We start from the raw sequence: 15,628 nt of genomic DNA, 5'->3' as shown, positions 1-15,628 counted from the left end.
TGGACAAAGAGCTGGTGGGGCAGACATACTATCCATTGTAGCATACATTTAGAACAAGAATAGATACATAAAAAAAAGGGATAAAAAGGCATCACCATCCCCAAACTCTCTGTGCTGCATTTTTGTAACTGCAGGGACAGAAACCTGAAGCTTGACAGACTTGTCATCCCGATTTTCCAAACTGATGAGTAGATAATTGTTGGTGAAGGTGTGTTTTCAGTGAATGGCCAGTTGGTGTGTCAGAAACAGACATGTATTTGTACAAAAATATTGCAGGTCATTACTTTCAGAGTTAATTTCTGTGAAAACCTGTGGTGAGAGAAACACCCTCCGGCTAAGCCACACACATGAATATAATATATTTTGAAAGAGAGGGGGTTACTTGTGAAAGCCCCAGCTAAGGGACCATGGAGCTGCTGACTGTTAATAGATTCTCTTTGTGTTATACTCGAGTATATCCTCATGTTTAGGGGCCTCGTGCCCCTTCTCTCTCTCTCTATTGATGCATTACGTGCTCTTAATGTCTTGTTTAACTTTACTGAGGTGTTGTTTGTATAAGTGTACAGTGGGCAAGTGTGCATACTCTTCTGCCTTTGTTTACAACTCACTGGCACGTTGATCTGTTGATGTGTTGAAGAGGGCTGTTTTTCCCCTTTGCTAAAAGTCTTGAACTATTAACAACGCTTTAAACTTTTTTCCGTGTCTCACTTTCATTACACAAACACATTATGAAGAAAAATATCAGCAGGTGGACACGGTCAGTCACATATATACACATCCATTCAAAGGCATGCTGTAAGACCTCCCCTGTGCTAATATCTACAAAAGAGTGTGTTGGTTTACCTCGCCAAAACCCCATCAGATAGACAGGCTGCATTAAAGGCTCCATGAAGGGCTTCAGCAACTCATTCTAGGGGTCAGCTTCAGTGCCATTCCACTTTTTTCATTTCTGACCAATCCAGCGTAAGAAATTATTAAAACAAATACAAATCCATGAACTGCATTGTTTGAATAATACTGCTATAATTCTCTGACACAGTGGGTAATCTTGTCATATGTTGTAACTTATTTTTACTTGCAGTTTCTCCCTGAATACAGTACTCATATTTTATTATCAGTCACTCATCAAAAATGCGAAATGCTGTGAAACTAACGTTCATCTCCTTGCTTAACCTCACCTGCTTCATTTCCAGCACATGCGCTACTGTTTGTAGTCCCCATCTCCAAGAGTCTGTCTAGTCAATTCCCAAGCATACGCAGCAAATCTGTTTAGGACGGACATTTTATCCAATCTTCAGTTTGCATCTGCTGCAGTGATGTCCTGTATCTCCCATCTGAACCCCCTTGGCATCGGCATCTGGCATTAATGAGGAGGTAATGAGTCTCCTCTCCTCCTCATTTGGTCATCCATCTACTGTAACTTCCCATTGCCTCAGTTGAAGCAATGTCACTGAGAAAAAAAATTAATTATGACTGGACAGATGGTCTTAAAGCCACAACACAATGGCAGCAATTCACAGCAACTCTTTACGAAAATTGCATTAATTTCCCTTCGAGTGGAATGAGTTTTGCTCAAGGATAACTATCACAAAAAAAAGAATACCTACATTTTTTTCCCTGAAGATATTAAGCATTATGCCTTGTCTTGTTCACCATTTCATCCCCAGGTGTTTGAATTGATTCACTATTTATCAACCAGGTAGAATACTGGGAAAAAAAGAAAAGGGAACAAGTCAAATGTCATATGAAATAACTCTAAAAATTCACAATGGCATAGTTGTCTTGTATTTGTTTATGTTGCCTAAGTGCAATGAACTAGAAGTGGCAGCAGTCAAGATGAGATCAAATCCCTTAATTCAAAAGGAGATTATCTTAAATTTAAAGCAAAGCATCATTGTAATTGTAGTACTTGTGTAAATGTAGAAACAACAGAACATGTATATGTTCGTGACATAACCCAACACTTGTTGAAATTGTTGCAGTTGGCTGAGCTTCAAATCCATAAATGTAGATTTCTGACTCCCAAGTCTAACAGAGCTAGAATATTAGATTTATTTTTTAATTCTAAAATACTTTAATGCTGTTTCATTCAATTCTGTCCCATCATGCATTTATATAAAGTAAAATTATACTGTATTATTTTTACGACTAATTTCTAAAATGTTAAAAACATCCACATCACTTTTTTTCTCGTTCACTCTCTCTCGTTTACTTTATTTACTTATGATTTTAATGTCTTACTACAGTATTCTCTACTTTAAGATTTTACTTTATTTAGTTTAGTTTTAGTTTTTGGGCTAAGGAAAAGGAGCATCTATCACCTATATGCTATTGAGAAAGTTGCTTCTGAAACAATCTCAGCATAAATGCAGTCAGATTCTATCTGCACCACAAATGCCTTTTCCTAAAATCTTTTCCTCTATTTCCTCTATGGAGGGAAGAGAGTTTGCTGAGATATTTCAACCACACTCTGTGCCCTCTACTACTTTAAGACCCACTGTCATCAAGTTAATTGTTAAATCTACCTGGTTTCATGCTTTGCACATCAATTTGCACATTAAAAGTCTAAAGGGGAAATGTTGAACTTTGAAAAGAGGAGGAAATACACTTAGCAGATGCAGAAGATTATGTGTTACTTATAGGAAACTGCGATAAGATCCGTCCTTTGTGTTTCTCTCTCTAGCTTCTCAGCCAATTTCCAACATTTGCATAAAAGTCGTGGATAAAAATGTGGATGAATTAGGATTTTCTTCTGCTGATTTATGCACTAGATTTGGATGGAAGTAAAAAGATTTGTTCTGGCATCTTGCTGAGAGATTTATTCATGTAGAGTTTCATTTGTTGTGCTAGTTTGATGCATTTTGTATGTATCAGTGCCTCAACAGCTGAATAACTATGAGATTGTAAGATTAATTTATTATTACGAAATGAGGTTTTTATGAGTTAACCGGCTGACTCGTTAACTCATGATCTTTAAATAACAAGATTTAGAATAACTGCAGTAACCACCAGTGACTTGACTAGGCCATTAATATCCAGCTCCTGCACACGTTTATGAAAAGCTCACGTTAAACCTTCAAGTTTAACAGGGGTGTCATAAGCCAGTCGAGTTGCACAAGTGGATAAAAATACACAGTCAAACAAATACACGAGTCAAACAAACCTCAAGCTAAACTATTTCTACTTTGTCTCGAATAGGTCAGGAGGCAGTAAAGCCAGTCAGAAAGGATCCATTTCAAAGTACACACTCGCCCTATTTTTGTTCCCGACTCTTGACGCCTGTGTCCCCCTGACATCTGACCTCAAGCAACTCAACACTCAGCAATATTTTGCTGAATAGAGTTCTCTGACATCTTGTTTATTAAACACTGTGCGGTATGAAATCCATCAGGAAACAGACAAAATGGAGGTGTGCTGTTTCTCTTCCTCATCACACTATAAATCCACAAACACACACACACACACACACACACACAGACAATTAAGTTCAGACACAACGCCAATCACACTCATTCAGTTTCTTGATGGCTTGTCACTCACTCACACACACACACACACGCACTAATGTGGTCTTGCATTAAATTGGCCAAGTTGGGCATGTCCTTGCATGCCAAGTATACTGCAGCAGGATGTAATCCAGTTTGTATTTTCAGGCTTTCCTCTGTTCATTAATTCATCTCACACAGGAATCCTCTTCCAGCAATTAAGGGCATCACATGTGGAACTATGTGTCTTTGTTGTGAAATGTTTCTGTCATCAGTTAAAAAGTTAGGACTTTATATTTTTCTAAATATATCACTGAGAAGGGATATTATGTATTTGAATACTGTATATGAATATGTCATTGTATACTGCCAGTGCAGTGGCTTTGTAGTGTTTTGAGCATGTTTGCACAGCCTACCACAAACTTGTATCTTTGCAGACCTGGTGAAAATGAATCATGACCATCAATAAAATGTACTTAAGTAAGTTTGTCTCTGGCCAATCTGACTGAGGTTATAAGAGGATGTATTGGATTGTACACACACACACACAAACCAATGCAAAATATGAGTGTAAGAATGAACAAAGGTCAACATTCAGGCTTAAATTGATCTGCTATATTGATGAATGAGCAGGTTCCTGTCTGGAGAGAAGGCTGCAGTTAAATCAGGTGGATGTGTCTGTTGCATCTCGTTGCCCTTTCTCACAAGGAAATGTTACATCGGGTTACATCACCAAAAAAAAATGCCTTTGGATATGAACCCATACACCACCTTGCATTTTATATCTAGAACCATTTGTGGTTTGAGATTGAAAGAGTAGAATTAAAGTCAAATCCTCAATCAGCACCGGAACCACCAGATTAATGAACCCCCAACAGTTTTAAGAGTCAAAACATATTTCTGGATTTCCAGGAAGCACGAATGTTTTTCACATTTGTTAGGGCCCATTGTATCCCAATTGTATTTTCCAAGAAAATGGGAGCGAGGCAGCTCACTTTCACTTGGAACACTTTCCCTATTTAGCCACAGACTCCTCCCCTGGCGGTTCCTGACCCGTGTCTTAACAGTATCCTACGTGTATTGTTGGGACTTCAGCTCTCCTGATAATTGATGTGGGTCAAGCTTTGTGTGGTCTTCAATATCTACTGAAATCTGGAAGGTATTCTCCAGCTCTAAACCCCCTGTTTACTCCGGGATTGTGAATGTTGCTGACATGTTGCTGTTCATCCTGTTCTCTCAGTCTGAGTTATGCTGTCGTTGTTACCAGGTGGATACTTTTGTTGATACTTTTGTCTGTGCCCAACCTCACTCAAACATTGAGTGACTTTTTTCCCTGCTGCACTTAAACATCAACAAACGTCAGCAGTCGCAGCCAATGGACTGCTTCAATTCAAAGTCTGCATTCACTCCAGTAAAGATGAGGAATGCTTCTTGCTTCTTGATTGTTCCAGCAGTATGGCTCTCGACATGATTTATGTAGACTTAGAGTTAAGTTTCCCAGAATGCATTGCACACCAAATGGAAACAAAGGCACAGATTTGAATTTAGGGTCAAATCTGGAATAGTTTTCACCACCGACTGTATTTATGGGATATAAATAAGTTTTGAATATTTGCTCAGTTTATCTAAATACTGTCAGTCTAGGAATGAGGCTGTGACATCAGTAGTCACATCAATAGCTTGCTGTCCAGTTTCTGAGGTCACTGAGAAACAGCTCAGGAGTTTTGGTGGAGTCACAATGTGGAAGGAGAATTATTCCAATGATAAAGTCACGGGTTGTACAAAACTCCAGCAGTCGCTCTCATTGTCATCCATGCTGCCGCAGCCCTTCTTCTCCAATGCCTTGCCATAATTTGTATTTAAACGGGTTTACAGGTATCCATCTCATCCTGCTTGTCTCTCACTAATAACCCAGACATGTTGGTTGTCATTCGGGCTGAGTGTTGTGGTGTGTAAATCAGAAAGGTCGTCTTCACATTAATATTTTTTTTTTTTTCCACCTGAGGTGCCTATTACAGCTTCAGTGCGTATGTGGACAGAGCCTTTGTATTTAAACATGGGAAAGGTTGTTTAACAGCAGGGAAACCCATGAATACTCAGTTTTCACATATTACATTGTTAATTAGTTCTACATCATTTTAAAAGTTGTGTTTACAGGCTTTTAAATGGACACATTTAAAAACATTTTAAAGGAGCGAAATTTAAACAACAAACTATAGAAAAATAACATATAATACAACAAGAGATAACAATGTGAAATGGGGTGAAACTGCAGAGTAAGACCTTACTATTCATTTCGCCTCAAGCACTAAGCAGATGAGTTTTAAGTCTTTAAAGTAGCATGAGAGCTGGAGCTTGATGCTCAGAAAATGAATGGTGCTTCTCCATGGGAGGCTAAGACAGTTTTCACCATAGCAGCAGAGCATGAATGTATTTTGGCTTTGAACCATTCAGTGCTCTAGAAAGAAGGAGTATTTTAAAATCAGTGGTTTTAAAAAGAAGAGATAGTGGCGTGTTACACTCTATTGTGTCATGAAAGCATTAGAAAGTTCAGCGTTTTCATTATTTGAGGACAATTGTTTATTATATGCATTTCTAGTTTAAACCTAGTTTTTGTAATTCTTTTTGTTTTAACCCCCCCCCCCCCCCCCTTTATAAAATGTGAACTTGACCCAGTTAACCCAGCACCACACATATCTCCTGCCTGCAGGTAGTCAATACAACTACACTCTGCGTGGCAGTCCCACAGTTTCAGGAACAAGATAATTAGATTGGAATTGGAATGAGATGTAAATGTTCTGAATCAATGATTAATGGTTGCCTGTTTACTGCTTGATGCTCCAGGCGAGACTATCTAAGACTCCAGTGGGAGGTTCATGCAGGGGGAAGACGTTCGTTTTTAGAATATCATGCCATAATTTATTCAAGCCCTACTTCCAATCATCAAACATTTCGGGATGTTTAATATTTTTGTCTTACTGTATTTACCTATTTATTTACTTAAATATTCTTGAATGCTATAACAATTATTGCTTTTCATATTTCCAGTGTTTTCCCACTGAACATTTCAGGTGAATATGGTCAAATGGTTTGCCTGTAATATCAATATTATAGTAAGGAAATCAGTTTTACCATCCTGCTACCTGGCTTGAGTAACAGGAATAAGTAAGGCATGTAGGGAGCTCAACAAGAGTCAGAAAATAGAGTAATTTTCCCATTAGTGTGTCCATGATGTGCAGCATGTTCGACAGGACACTGACTTGTCACCATGGCGACATGTTTTCCCATTGCCAGGTATTGTCATTTCCGCAGCGCGCCTGTGACAGAGGCTCATCTCATCCCATGGGACTGAAGTGAAAACCCACCTGGACAAATTACTTTCACACCCACCTGAAAACACACACAGGCTAAAACTGGAATGGAACAACAAGCATCAGGTGCTCACCAGCAGAAATAGCTTGACATGGTATCAGGGCTACTTCAGCTTTAATGGCAAGTAACGTGTACAGACACATATATGTCTCTCTCAGCAGGTAAGGTGGTATTTGGATAAACCAATTGTATCCTGACACACAGGGGGATTACTCAGTGAGTGATCATGTGGGAATTCACAAGCTCTGTATTGTTGGTTATACTGGTGAGGGAGTTGCATATGTACTTGATGTCAAGATACAATCAAATGACAACATGAAATGTGAAAGAGAATGGTCTAAATGACAAATCCAGATATAACAGCCTTCGACTTTCTTTCAGCTCAGCTCTTCTTTAAGCTGCTAAATATTCTGTTTACAAGAAGAAAGAAAGAAAAGTTAGTACTTGCACCCCAAAGCAAAACAGCAAAGTTAGCAAGGAATTATAGAGTTTCACCTTGAAAGAGCACTTTTGTTGGCAGAATCAAAAAGTAAAAAACACATCATAAAAACAGCGTATAAGACCAAGACTGAGGAATACAGCACATATGTGTGGCGGACAAACAAAACAGCCAGTCTACTTTCTCGGGACACGTGAAGCCAGTGCTTGCAATCTAATAACTCCATGCACAATTTTCCTGTGCATAATTTGGCAGGAAATATTGTAGTGTGACCAAAATCTATCATATTATATAACAAAAAATATACCTTATGTGAAGAAGCTAGACAGAGTGTAAAAATATATAAAATGTTTGGTTTGTATTTACATAGGTCTGTTTTTTTAGTTTACTTCGGGTGTTTTCAGAGTTTCTAGCTTTTTTGATTTTTTTGCTTTTAACCAAAACAATAAACCTCACCGTGTTTCGCACATGTTCAGATGATAAAGGCTGCGCGATTCAAACCCTCAGTGCCTGCAGATATGGAAACATGAATTGCTTATTAGCACTAACAGAGTGGAAAATTCATCAGAGTGCAGACACTGGGAACCATAAATCTGACGAAAGTTTTATGGAAAACTGTTGATATAACTCTTGCATGATAAGAAAACATGAAGAAGCTGTATCTAGCCAGCAAAGAGAATACAAGGTTTGTTTTGCTTCACATGTTGACCCAGTTTAATAAAATTCCTGGATTGTTCCTGTGAGACAAACTGAGAAATTTACAGAAATAAAATCCCCAATTCTTTGAGTGAATACAAGCCCAGTGTGTCATTGAGTTTTGCTCAGATCTACTGCTGTTGGTCAAAGTATAAATGTTAGGGAAAGTCTGATTTGTTGCCATTAGTTGTTTTGTGGACTCAAAAGTTGCCCAAATGCAAGATACACAGATTATCATTTAATTTGCTGAAACATCTGACCCGACACTGACTGTGGTCTGGACATCAGCAACCTTTGCTGCATGTTTTTCCTTTCCCCTTTTCACCTCTCTTCGATAAACCCACTAAAAATATTTTTGGTTTGCTTGTTTCAAACACTGCACTATCTTTGTTTCCCACATTTTTGGAAACAGGAGGCATCTTTTTTCAGCACGTAATAACACTAACCCCCTATATGCAGGCAGGCGATGATCAGGCAAGACTGCAGAGCAGCAGAAAGAGCACACCTGCTGGGCCACGAGACAACAGGAAACGCTGAAGCAGGGGGATTTTGCAAAAGGCAGAAAATGATGCAAAAATAACCATGATGGAGCAGTCAAAAGAAAAACAATGACAAAAACCTGGAGGGAGGTGAGTATCTGCCTCATGCACAGTAACTGCACACACATCACAACATGGCTTAGACATGCAGCAGCAGTGCTCTGTCTGAATAATGCACCATGTCATCTTTTGTAATCTGGGATTTACTAATCCCCCAACGTTACTGATCCAAGCAGACAGACAGAGAGGGGAAGAGACAAACACCTGGTGGCTGCAAGAGTCCACTGTTTATGATGGATGCCTCATGTTAACCCTGCCGTCTCCTGTCAGCTGAGTGGTGGTCTCTGGGGGCCATGTGCACCACCATCATGTTTCTCTCCACTCTGGCTCTTGTACTGCGCCAGCACTTCGCCGGCCAAGTCAAGACGTGAGTTGATTTCTTGTTTCACTTTCATCTGTCCAGAACAAGATTTGCATATTTTACATTTATAATTTTAATAGAATCAAATGACCTTTAACGACATGAATCGCTAAAATCACTTCCTTTGGACTTTTATAATATCACTACATGGTCACTGTAAATTAAAACTTTAAATTAAATTATTTTGAAGCAGAAGAAAACGTAAAGCCCCACCCATCCAAGAAATCTTAATCCAAACAAATAAAAAAGTTCAAAGTACTGTAACAAAGAAAATCTTAAAAAGTAGTTGTTCATTTAGCTATTCAGCGTTCTTATCTGTAAATTTAAGACTCCGCTGTTACTTTGGGAGTGGAAACTAAATTTCTCTTAAATTAAAAAAAAAAAAAAAAAAATGTATATATTGTCAGAAATATCATCACAGCATGTAAACACCTCTTGGTATCTTACCCTTTCATTTCCTAAAATTAATTGCCGGACACTGCACTCCTGACTGCTTGTCCCATCTTTCAGAAAAGAATAAAAAAATAACAAATCTTCATAACAAATCTGAAGCCTTGCTGTCATCCACACAATTATCATCAAATTATAGCCTTTTTGTGGTGAAATATTGCACCTTTACTGAGCACTGCCTCTGTGCATATGCTGTAACTAATTAGGACAAACATATGTTTGAAATGTAGTTTTTTAAATTCAGTAGTAATTCATTTTTCAGATGTGCCTTAGAAAACCTACTCATTTCATCACCTCCAGAAAACAGGGAGTGAAATGGCTTTGCTTTCCTCAGGTGGTCTAGATGTGCAGAGATTTTCATATTTGAGAATAAATTACTTTAGATGTCCTCATCTTCAGGTTGTCAGATATTGATCCCTCCACACAATAATGTGTAATGAGGTACAGGGCCTCAGCTGGAGATCCATTTCTAAAGCCAGAGCATGACAAGTAGAGACCACCACATGAGCCATTTTCCATGAACCTTGCCTTCAGATGCTCAGCCCCCAGGCAGGCTCTGTCATTGGATCTTTAGCTCATTAAGAGGTTGAACATCCACAGACAAACAAAGTAATTATGTGGTGTGAATAACATTGCGGTTTGGGGCTTGAATTGATTCGAAGGTGACTGTGTGCTTGGAAACGAATCCTGATTACTGTGAAATGTTTTCGTCCGTCTCGGTCAGTCAGCCTAATAGTGCCTTTTTTGTCACTGAAGGGGATCTCCGAGAGCTTGATGCTATTCTGAGCTGAGCTGGTAAATACTGATTGCAAATGCCGAGATTATTATGTTGAGAACAGCATCAACACTGGCTGATTTGAAAGCAGATACAAGGTGGTGAAGGGCTGTTTTGCATGAATACATGAGCAAATATCTGTGTTGCCTCTACACCATAAGAGGACATGCTCCTTCAGAAGGAGTTTAACATAACATGGAGATACTTAACAGAACTTCATGACAGAACACACTGTATCTGGTAAATAAAGACACTTTTTTATCACAAACATTTTCTCTCAGGTTCAAATGAATCGTTTTCTTAATTATTTTGGTACATCCAATAATAGCTATCTCTTTGTTCTGACATCCAGCTACATAAACAAACAACTAAGATAAGTCTATATCACTGGTCTGTATCAAAATGGTCTTAAGTGATGGAGGGAACAGAGAAGGACTTCTTTTCACGCTCGGCTAATAATGCCTAATTAAATTAATTACAGTTGTATGCAACTATTTTCACTGAGTAAATGTACTTTGATAAACACATATTGCTGCCCTGACAAGATGTTGACATGTAGATACATTTTCACATTAAATATATGACAGCTTCAGCATTTATTCATAATTTAGCGAGTAGCGTAGCAAGTGCACAGAACAAACCCATCTAAACCTTCAGTATGGTACTCTGACATGAACATTTATTTTTATGTACGGCCTGGGTACTGGCTGTACTTTAGACCTGTTACGTTACAGCAACAACTGCAGGTGGTAGCTAAAACATGATTCAATTTAAAATTTTCAATACCCTTTATTTCATTTGAAGAGGCAGCTCATTTATTAATTCCATTCCATTGTAGATAGCATTAAGAGACATCATCAGGGAATCAAATTGGCTTTGTGTGCACTCACTGAGTAAAATTGTACCAACCAGCTAAATACAATGTGTTGGTTCAGAAAGTGATCATGCAGAATGAACTGCTTCCACACAGGGAAAGACTCACATTGCATTTATATTCAAATGACCTGGAGGAGACATTGAGGTGATGCTCAATGTATGTGACAGGCACACATAGAAAGACATTTTCCAGAAATCTTGCTCTCTCTTTCTGGCAGCAGATTACTGTTCCTGACTCACTATGGCAATTGTCATCGCACTTATCTAATCACCTTCAAAAATGTTTGTCATCACTATCTTCCTCATTATTATTTGTTATAATCGTTGTAGAGTGCAGTTCTACCCACTTCCCACTCTGCTGACCTCTTCCTCGTCTCAATCACATCCTCCTCTCAGGTTTCCAAAAGACTCTGGGGAGAGCAAGGCATCCTGGGTGCAGAGCGGCAGAGACTCTGAAAAGTGAGGCCTAGTGTGTCACCAGACATCCGCCTCAGGTATTCAACATTAAAGATATGGTTTTCTTGTTCCATAGGTCACTTTTTCTGTTTACAGTTTCTGCGGGGGCAGTCGGGATGTCAGAGTCAACCCTGGGATCTGCAGTTTGTGGATACATGGTGATGGTTTGGTTTTTTTGCATTTTCTTTTTCAACCAGCTGGTCAGAGGATCCTGTCTTTGAAAGCTTTCTTCCCTTGAAAAAGTGCTGAACCACTTTGACTATGTAGTGACAGTATAACCACAAACCACATCTCAAATTACAAATATTTCTACTGAGTGTAAAAAGTCAGTTGTTGCTCAGTTTTTTCGACTCAAAACGACTCAGAGAGGCAGCTGCAGTGGAAAGATTGTTGATTCAGGCCACATAATAAAATCAGCCCTGAACACTAATAGGGGATAAATAAAATACCCATATGTAACTAATTGTTATTCTGGCCAATAAACTTACTCTGATTAAATGGGTAGATGGAATGATGCTTAACATCAGACTGATTAGTAGCTTTTCACATTTTAATGTCATTGTAATGCCACCTAAACCTGTCACCAGGTTTTTCACATTTCTGACCAAATGTTTCTACATTTTCTCTGCTATCATATTTTGGGGTGGGCTGGGTGCTGACAGTTGTAGCAGGCTACTGTCATCACTGCTTAGTCTGTAAATGTATAACTCTGCCTCAGTATGTTCACACCATGGGTTTGTGGGGGTGATTCAGTTTAAAAAACAGTTTTCACACTGACAACATGGATAGTTTGGCTGGCAGATTTAGATCTTGAAATGAATGGTGAAAGTACAACAGATATAATTTGTGTGTAACACTATAGATATAGTGTAGGTGTAGGTCCATCTGCATTGCAAGAGTCTCTGACATTTTCTAGGTTTTACATCAAACATTTTAAATATTTTGCTATGATTTACATTAACTACACTATAATAGCCATTGCTACTGTAAGCGAGGAAACTATAGCTGAGGTAATATTAATGCCCCATGTAATCATAGTGTGTTTTATTGCTATATATGCAGCCTCCGGCAGAGAACTGTGAGATCAAATGAATAGGAATATATTCACCAAGGCAAACTGGCCTTGTTCTGACTGCTAAACACAACACAACACAACACAATGAAACCTTTTTCCATTAATCAAAACCACTGCCGTGAAAGGCAGTCCAAATTTAAAGATTTGCATTTTGTCATCATGGAGCTGCACTCATAATGGGCCTGTACGGTATCATCTATCTACACTGATAGGACATACCTTTCTGGCAAAATTTGTTCAATCCACATTTAAGATCTGTGCTTGAGAGTATCAGTTACTAGAGTCAAGTTACGTTAGTAGGGAACTCTGTCAGACACTTGAGGGGGTGGACATTGTCAGTGCAATGACCCAGCACTCTGGCTTGGTGGATGGGACATCATGGCTCAGAGAGAAGGCAGTTGCCCAACTGATGTATGTTTGCCAGAACACTGGAGGGATGTGCGGGAGTGAAGCATAGAAAGGAGACAAAGCCACAGAGTAAGACAGTTTTTGCACACATAATGGCCTGAACATTTTATAATCTTGTTTTCTTGGAGCTTTCCCTACAGCTCGTGTACATCCAGTGCAAACAGAGTGAACACAGTCTGCAGTCTATTATTTTTACCTAGTTCAATCGATACTAAGTCATTTACACAGTCTGTTATGTAGGCTTTTCTATGTACAATGACTTTGGGTTTCATCTAGTAGATCAATCAGTGGCAATTCTCTATGTCTCTTATGTAATGGGCTTACTTTGAGTCTGTCCTTTGAAAAAATTAAACAGACTCATGCATGGTTTGATAAAAAAAGTCCCATCCCAGTTGCTCATCTGGCTAGTTGAATGTTGAACACTTCGTGGGGCTTATTTAATATTTAATAAACCAAAATTTGACACCACTCTATCCACTCTGACCTGAGTCTGCTGTGATCCGTAGGAGCATAAACCTATTACACTTTGCAAGGTATCTCTATAAATAAAAAATTGTCCTCTCTCCTATTACCCAACTGCTCCCGTCCTTCATCCTTCTCCCCACAGATGTGGGTTTCTGATGTGGAGGCTCTCCTCAGCTCCATGGCAAGACAGTTGGTGAGTTTTCAAGTCCACACTTCAACCTTCAAGTTCAAACCTTGCTGTTGATCAGAGTATTGTTCAGTGTCAGTTTTATTGTAAACAAAACAACAACAACAACATACAAATCTCACAAAGAATCTCCACAAAATGTTTGTTGATGTGGTTGTTCATATTGTTTGTCGTGATGAGTCAAACTAACTTAGCTTCTTCTGTTCCCAGAATGCTTCTTTGAGGAAATATCCTCGCCACATCAGTGGAAACAATCCAGTGCGCTGTCCTCCATCTGCTGATGTCTCCCTCCAGTCAAGGGGGTGGCTTTAGATTATTTTTGCCTGTTTAACAGAAAAACTCAACACAAATCGCATACTATGTCACATTCATGGTTTTAAATGTATGCAGTCATTGAAGTTTAGTCACTTATTCTAGCAAGCATTATACTTTGTTGTGACATCAGAAAGACATGGACTCGACAATGCGAAAATGTGAAAAAGGTTTTGTCCGTGATTAAAACATTGGTATTGTATGTCAAGGTAGTGTTGGGATGTGACACTGAGAAAATTATGGATTTTGCATTAAACATCAGTAGATATCACCCAAATAGCAACATCTTAGTCTCTGTATTCTGAACATATGAAAATGAAAGTAATTATCACAATTCAACTGTCTCATAAACAATGAACTTGAGATTCTCATGAATGATGGCTGAACTTCTTCTAATTATTTGTTGAGATATAAACTGGTGTTTTTTGTGTGAGGCATGGCTTGTTAAGTTTTTATTGAGTGAAATCCAAACCCACACTGTCAACATCATAAAATTATTACATGCAAATAATGAGCTACCAAGGTCAATATTTTGCATAATTGTATGTTTTACTCGTTACACGTGCACATATAGGACACTGCTTCAATGGCCTTTACTGTCAATCATGGCGAGCAATCAAATTACTAATATAGTCATTTACAGTCAGAATTTATCCACTGTATGCTAGATATCTACAATGACTCCCGTTTTTTTTTTTATATCTATTTATGAGCTTGACCATTTCCTTTGCCACCAAATGAGATCTTGTTATTTCCTCCCTGATTACATTCATGATTGAATCCTTGTTGGTATTAAAATTGTTTTCCTGTTTGCTGTCCACCACTGAGCTTTCAATTTACGTTCCACCGGGACCACCAGACCACAGAGTTATTTTTGAAAAGGGACCTAATGCGCCATTGTGACAGGAATGTGGCTGAGTGTTATGCATCAGATCTATTAAGAACTCTATTATCCTAAATGTTTCTCTTTGTCATTTTGACAACTGTGTACCAAATTCCTCCAGCCGTAGTACACTATCGGTTGAAGCCGGGGGAACTAATGTTTCTAATATGTCCCCAGGAATGTCGCCTCTGCCAGGAGCGCACTCTGAATCCACCTGTGTAATCAGAGCAGTATAAAACATGAGTATTTGCTGATAGTGGCGGCAGAACTTCCATATCCTGCTGTGCCTCCTGCCCTGATGAGCCCATCTGACTCAAATTACAAGGCGAAAGCAATGCTTTTGTGTGCCTGCTAAAGCAGAGCAGCTTGCGTAATGAGTGTGGTCTTCCTGCACACTCTGGGAAAGCATGGGAGTTAATCCAATGATGAGGGAGAGAACCACAACTAATAATGGTTTCAGAGGGAGAGGGAGAAACAGAGCGACAGAGAAGGGATAGGGACTGATGGAGACTCTAACAAAGAGCCCTCTTTCTGCCCCAATCATTGGGGCAATACAGTTGCACTACAGACTTAATCATGAGTCCACCAGACTTTGAGATCCAATCAAGAAAAAGCCCTGAGTGAGGACTGGCCACACTCATATGAACAAAGTACACTTATTGTAACTTTTGGGACTGGCAGCATTACAAGGATGCGGGGTATTGAGATATCAATTTAATGTTGTGACTTGTTTTAGAGTGATCTGTCATGAATCATATCAGCTTATGGCCATCACTGAATGCATGTGTT

The sequence above is a fragment of the Echeneis naucrates genome, chromosome 1 (assembly GCF_900963305.1).
Source record: "Echeneis naucrates chromosome 1, fEcheNa1.1, whole genome shotgun sequence".
NCBI lineage: Eukaryota > Metazoa > Chordata > Actinopteri > Carangiformes > Echeneidae > Echeneis > Echeneis naucrates.
Note: the sequence above shows the minus strand (reverse complement) of the source record.